Here is a 6939-nt window from a genome sequence, read left to right on the forward strand (position 1 = left end):
AATCTCAATCTCTTCACCATCCATCCTGATGCTGCCAATTGGTCCAGTGGTGAGAATCTTTGTCTTCTTGACGTTGAGCCTCAATCCATATTGTAGGCTGCAGTCCTTGACACTCTGCAGTTTCAGCAAGCAGGGTTGTGGCATCCGCATAACGCAGATTGTTGATAAATCATCCACCAATCTTGACCCCACATTTCTCCTCATAGAGCCCCACTTCCCAGATAATCTGTTCTGCATATAGGTTGAAAAGGTATGGAGATAGGATGCATCCCTGGCGTACACCCTTCCCACTATAAGTTGTAATCAATTCAAGGGCACCAAACAATAACAACCGTATACATGTAAGGGGGCTCTCATGGTCTAGTGATAAGGACTTGTGCTGTTAACTCAGAGGCCTGCAGTTCAAATCCAGCAACTGTTCCACAGGACAAAGATGGGCAATCTCCTCCTGTATAATATACAACCTCTGAAAACCCACTAAAGGGTCAGCTATGAGTCAGTTCCAACTCCTGGGGATATAACAACAACAGCAGGGACTGTGTAGTATCAGAATAGCTAAAGGCTACCCACTAGAGAAACAAACTTACCAACTAGAGGACAGTAAGGGATCTTATTCTCTCTCTTTTTAAAAAAATTCTTTAGCCTGATGAAACCAAAATAAAATTGCTTTCCAGTTATTTAGGTACTTTCTTTCCTTTTTCAACTCCAGAAAAGCTAAATTCTGTATTTGTCATACAGACAGATTTATTTGTTACAGTCTGCATTCCATCCTGAACCCCTCTAATAGCCTGGTTGGTACATTTCTCATATGTCTACAGTAGAAGTTTCTCATTGTGGTGGATGATTCTGTGGATTTTGAAAAATGCATAGGGACATGAAATTCAATACCACAGTATCATACAGAATAGTCCCATCTCCTAGTATCTCCTTAGCCAGCAGAGGCAGCAACTGTAATCCTTTAGCCAGACTAAAAAATGCTTTGCCATCAAGCCTATTCCAATTCGTAAGACCTTATAGGACCAAGTAGAAATGTCTTACAGTGTCCAGGACTGTAATCTTGACAGATTAAATCTACTCATCTTTTTCCTATGAAGCAACCAATGTATTTAAATCACCAATGGCCAGTTAATAGCCAAGAACTTAACCAAGGCTCCTTTTACCCAGACTTTTAAAAATCAAATATGCAACTGCCAAAAATAATTATTTACAGAATAAAGTTCTTTCATGCAGACTCCTTTTTTCTCTTCCCAGAGTTCGTGTTACATTTTGAGAAATCTCCACTATTTATATACCTATTTGTTGTTGTTGTTGTTATTTGCCATCAAGTTGCCCGTGATTTATAGTGACCCTGTGTACAACAGCTCTAAAGCCTGTCCTGTCCTGAGCCGGTCTTACTGGCTCCAACACACCTACCCTCATCACCCCAGTTACTGTGTCAATCCATTTTATCCAGGTTCTTCCTCTCCTACACTGTCTCTTCACTCCCTCCACCCCAGTATGACGTCCTTCTCCACAGACTGGTCCCTCCTGGCCACATGCCCAAAGTATGTGAGACAGAGCTTCAAAATTCTAGCATCCAAGGAGAAATTTGGTTTCACCCTCTCCAAGGCAGACCTATTTGTTTTCTTGGAGGTCCATGTTATATTTAATACTCTTCTCCAGCATCACAACTCAAAGGCATAGATTATTTTTCTGTCATCTTTGGTCATTATCCAGCTCTCTGAGGCATAGCAGATAATTGTGAAGACCGTGGTCTGGATCAGGCACACCTTAGTTTCTAGACTGACATTGTTACTTCTCTACTCTGGAGAGGTCCCTGACCGCAGATTTTCCAGAGCAATTAATTTTTTAATTTCTTGACTGATGGTATCTCTACAACCTGCTTTCTGAAGAGATAACAAATTTCAATAACTAATATATTCTATGGATCAACTGAAGCACATTTTGGATCCTAAGCCCATTTCCCAGTGTGGGCAATTTCCACTTCATACAATTATCAGAAAACCAATAGTATATCAATACCCCAAACAAAATCAGACCAGTAAGTAAGTATAGAGAAGTATCATAATATAAATTATAATAAAAATAGTGTTTTCTTTAATTGCCCAGTGCTTTGACTATCACTGTATCACCAATCACCGAGGGCTTCTTGCTAATGTTGTTAAGGGGCTGTCAAGTCGAATATGACTCATAGCGACCCTATGAACAAAAGATCTGAACCACCCTCACAATGTCTATGACACTGGAGCCCATTGCTGCAGTCACTGTATCAATCTATCTGGTTGGGGATCTTCTCCTTCACCATCCCTCCTCCTTCTGAAGTATGATGATGGCCTTCTCAAGGAATAGCCTCTCCTAGCAATATACCTAAAGTATGAGAGATAAAACTTGACCATCTTTATCATCTTTGCCTCCAGGGAACACTCTGACTATATCTTCCCTAAGACATATCTGTGTGTTCTTTTGACTATCCTTGGAATATTCAGCACATTTATTCAACATTACAACTCAAAGACACCAAGTCTTCTGTTATTCTTCTACATTGTCCAGCTCTCTGATGCACAGCAATCGATTAAAAAGGCCATGGCCTGAATTGGGAGCACTTTAGTCTTCACATTGACATCATTCTTGTTCAATATCTGGACAGGTTCGTGACTAAAGACTCCCTGCAACATATCTCCTAATTTCCTGACTGCTGGCACCAAGGGTATTGACTGTGGATCCAGTTAAATGAAGGAGTTGATAGTTTAAATCCTTTTTCCCTCTATCCTGATGTTATCTATCAGTCCAGTGGCAATGACTTTTGTTTTCTTGATGTTGAAATGCAATCCAAACTGAAGGCTGCCGTATTTGACCTTCTGCAGCAAGTGCTTCAAATCCTCTTCACTTTCACCAAGCAAGGTTGTGTCATTTACATAATGATGTTTATTGATAAATCTTCCTCCAAGCTTAATACTACATTCTTCTTTAACATGTTGCCGCACACTTTTTAAATTGACGACTGTGCTTAGAAACACATTTGCCGTCATTTGCGGCAATGTTTTAAAGATTCCAACTTCTTGACTAATTTGCTCAGCATATAGATTAAATAGGATAATATGGAGAAGGTTTACAACATTGACGCACACCTTTTCCCCACATACCTTTCATAAATTTAAACCATATAGTGCTTCCTTGCTTTATTCAGACAATGGCTTCTTGTAAGAATTGCATTGCCAATGCAAAGGCATGAAATGCAAATCCACCAACTGCTTCAAGGAAGATGAATTACTGCCTGTGAAAAACCACTGCAGGGTCAGCTATGAGTCGGTTCCGACTTGACAGTACACAACAACAACACATATCATTACTCTTTGTCAGGCAAAAGTTTGGAAAAAGATAGTCATAATTCTGATCTCTTTCCCATGACAATTCAAAGAATTCTTTTTCTGTAAGCCACAACACTCTCACTGCTTTCCTATGTCTGGAGTTAGGGAGGGCAACTCTAAAAAGGTGCAAGTTAGAAGTCAGATAGGGAAAAATAAGGTAAGTTACTCCGGGTGGTTGAAATTCTGAAGGTAGTCTTTTTAGTACCCACAACTGAAAGATGTGCAGTGGCTTGCAAGCCATAAATTAGTGACATGGTTTAGTAAACAGATAGGATTCCAGAATGTGATCAAATGGCAGGCTGGGCGGAGGCTTGTGACAACATCAAGGAATGCTTCTACTCCGCCTGCTGCTCCCTACAAAGGTAAAGCAAACGATAGTACTTTTAAAGTCACAGTTTCTCAGTGTTCTCCATAATTCATCTGATCCAGAGTTGAATGCCTTTCCACAGTCAGTAAAACACAAGAATTAAAAGACAAGCAAACATCTTCCTAGTAGTCTTTGGTTTCAGCCAAGATCCATCAGTAATAATCCTTATTTCAGCCTCTTTTGACTCCAGCTTGAATTTCAGACAGTTCCCTGCCCAGCCGTTCTTTAAATAATTTCACAAAATTGTACATGCCTATAGTCCTAATGATATTGTTTGATAATTTCAACATTCTTTTGTATCATCTTCTGGGGGGAAATGTACACAAATAAGGGTCTTTTCCAGCCAGCTGGTTTTCCAAATAGCTGTCTCTCAAATTTCTAAGTGTAGAATTCTAAATTTCTAGCAATGAATAAAGATCAAAGACGAACTGATGCCTTTGAACTTGGTGTTAGTGAAGAACACTGAATACACCACAGATTGCCTACAGGACAAACAAATCTGTCTTGGAAGGGTGTGCAGGCAGAATGCTTGTTAGAGGCAAGGATATTACAAGTTGTAATTGAGTCTTCCTCCAACCTTCTGAATAATCTGTTATCAGAATATAATCAAATAGGTTGAAAATCACCATGAGTAATACCAAAATGAAAGATGTATGTGTTGTACACCCATGTTTATTGCTGTGTTGTTCACAATAGCAAAGAGATGGAAGCAACCCAAGTTGCCATCCACAAATGCATGGATAAAAAAGATGTGGAATATTCACACAATGGAATACTATGCAGCACCAAAAAACAAGGAACTTATAAATATTATACAAAATTGGTTAGCCTGGAGACATTATGCTGAGTGAAATATCTCAATCATAAAATTATAACTTCAGCATAATGCCACTGTTATAAAACAGGACTGACTTGAGGGAAGGGGACTAAGAAAAAAGGGGATAAATAATGAACACCGCATTGGAAGAGATGAGGGAAAGAACTGTTTAAAGGGTATATTTGATTAGGCATTATTTTCATGACAACAGTCCAGAATAAGAGGTACATAGTGAGAGGTAGGGAGGAAAGTGTGCAACGATGAAAGAATGAAAATCCAAGTTTTCAGTAAAGTTGCATTAAAATCACAATTTAAAAATTCTTTTAAAAGATGTATATTGTACTGATGGATTCTGGGAAGGCACACAAATAAAGCATTGAGAAGCAATGCTGTAGGTATAGGGAGTCCACAGAGTGTCAGGAAGAGGGCAATGGCATGGTCTGAGTTCCCTTTCTGAAACACCAACAAGTAGCTCAATGGACAGGGACTAAGATTAGAAGCACTGTGACCAAATGGGAAGCTGGGATGCAATCCAAACGACAGAACACGAGCACTGCTGTAGTAGAGATAGCAAGAGAAGATTAGAAAGATACTTGAGAAAAAATGTTTCTAACCCTGTCTGCACATTAGAATCATCTGAGAAGCTTCAAAAAGCTTGTGAAATAATTGATCTTCAGTGTAGTATGAACTTGGCTTTGAAATTTAAAAAAAAAATGACTCTAATGTGCAGATGTGTTAGAGAATCATTGAGAGCAAAAAAAAAAAAAGCAGAAGGAATCAATTACTAATTAAATGGAGGTGAGAATTTAGAAAAATGAGGTCAAGAAGAAATGAATCCCAGGTTTCTAGTATAGGATTCTTGGCAAAGTTGAACCATCAGTCAGATATCAGGACTTTGCAAACCCTTAGACCAAGGTGTATACTTCTAACATATATGCTGAATGGTTGAGCGAAAATAAAGAAAGTTGAGATTGAGGAAGGAAGACAAAAATTTCAATCTCATACACTGAGATTTCTGTCGCATCTCTTGAGCCAATTTCTTTCTAAACCCATCATCTTAACCCAGACTCCAGTTTGCTGATATATGACTGTACCAAAATCCTCCGAGCCAATCTGCAGCTGGCTTCATGTTGCTCACCAACACTAGATTATGTTTCTTTCATCAAGTCAGCTTCTAACTTTAAAAAAGTCTGTCTCTCATCACAGCTACCCATCTGACATCCCATGGACTGCCAAAAGAACAAACAAGTATGTCTTAGAGGAAGTACAACTAGGGTTCTCCTTAGAGGCAAAGATTATGAAATTTGGTGTCACATACTTTGGCATGTTGTCAGGACAGGTTAATTCTTGGAAAAGGACATCATGTTGGGAGAGGGAGAAGGTCAAAGGAGAAGAGGAAGACCCTCAACAAGATGGATTGACACAGTGACTGAACCAATGGGCTAGAGCTTATCAGAGATGAGGACGGTGAAAGACTGAAGGTTCTCACTGCCATGATCTGGATCCACCAGTGTGCTCTAGCTGAGACACACTTCGCGTGTGCTGCTCCCACCAATGAATACCCACAGCAGGGACTCCAAGGCAGAACCCCAACGGCAAGGTGTGGACTTCTCAGACAGGTGACTGTGGCTGGACAACTCATTAAGTTTATGGAACCTTTCTTAGAAGCGCAACTTCCGTCTAAGACTGTCTCCACACAGCCTGCTTGCCCTCCCTCTGGCCTTCTCAGGGATCAGCCCTACATCATGGTCAGCTAGTTCTCCAGACCTCCGCTGGCTCCTGGCTCATTTTCACTCACAAGCTATTATCCAAATAAAGCTCTCACATGATGAGTCCCATCTTGGTGGCTGTTTCTCAGGGAATTCAAACTAACACAATCAAATTTTAGCTTGCTTTTAATTAACTTTTCTATTTGATTCTTATGAAATGTGAGAAACAACTCTCCCTAATTTCAGCCAAAGACAACTTTAAATGCGTTTCCAAGAAACATATTACCAAAGCTTCAAAATTTAATTAGACCCACCAAGCCGGCCAGAGGAAAACCAAAATATGCTTTAATTTCTCTCATTAAACACAGGGAAGATTTCTAAAAAACTACAACACAGATATTGATTACATTAAAGGATTTCTTCTCTAAAACACTGGGTTCTCACAAACAATTCACCTGTTTGCAGATGCTTCAGCACTTTTCAAAAACCAAATGTTTTTAAAACCTATAAAATTGGCTAGACAATCTGATGAAGGAAACATTGGAGTAAGAGTTAAAAGGAGTGCTTTGCTTTTTCGGGACTTTTTTCCATTCCATACGAAATTGGAGATTGCCTTTTCCATCTCGTTGAAGAATGGGGTTGGTATTTGTATTGGGATTGCATTAAATGTGTAAATTG

This window comes from Elephantulus edwardii, unplaced genomic scaffold (genome assembly GCF_000299155.1).
Source record: "Elephantulus edwardii isolate Elephantulus edwardi_28Jun2011 unplaced genomic scaffold, EleEdw1.0 scaffold00029, whole genome shotgun sequence".
Classification (NCBI taxonomy): domain Eukaryota; kingdom Metazoa; phylum Chordata; class Mammalia; order Macroscelidea; family Macroscelididae; genus Elephantulus; species Elephantulus edwardii.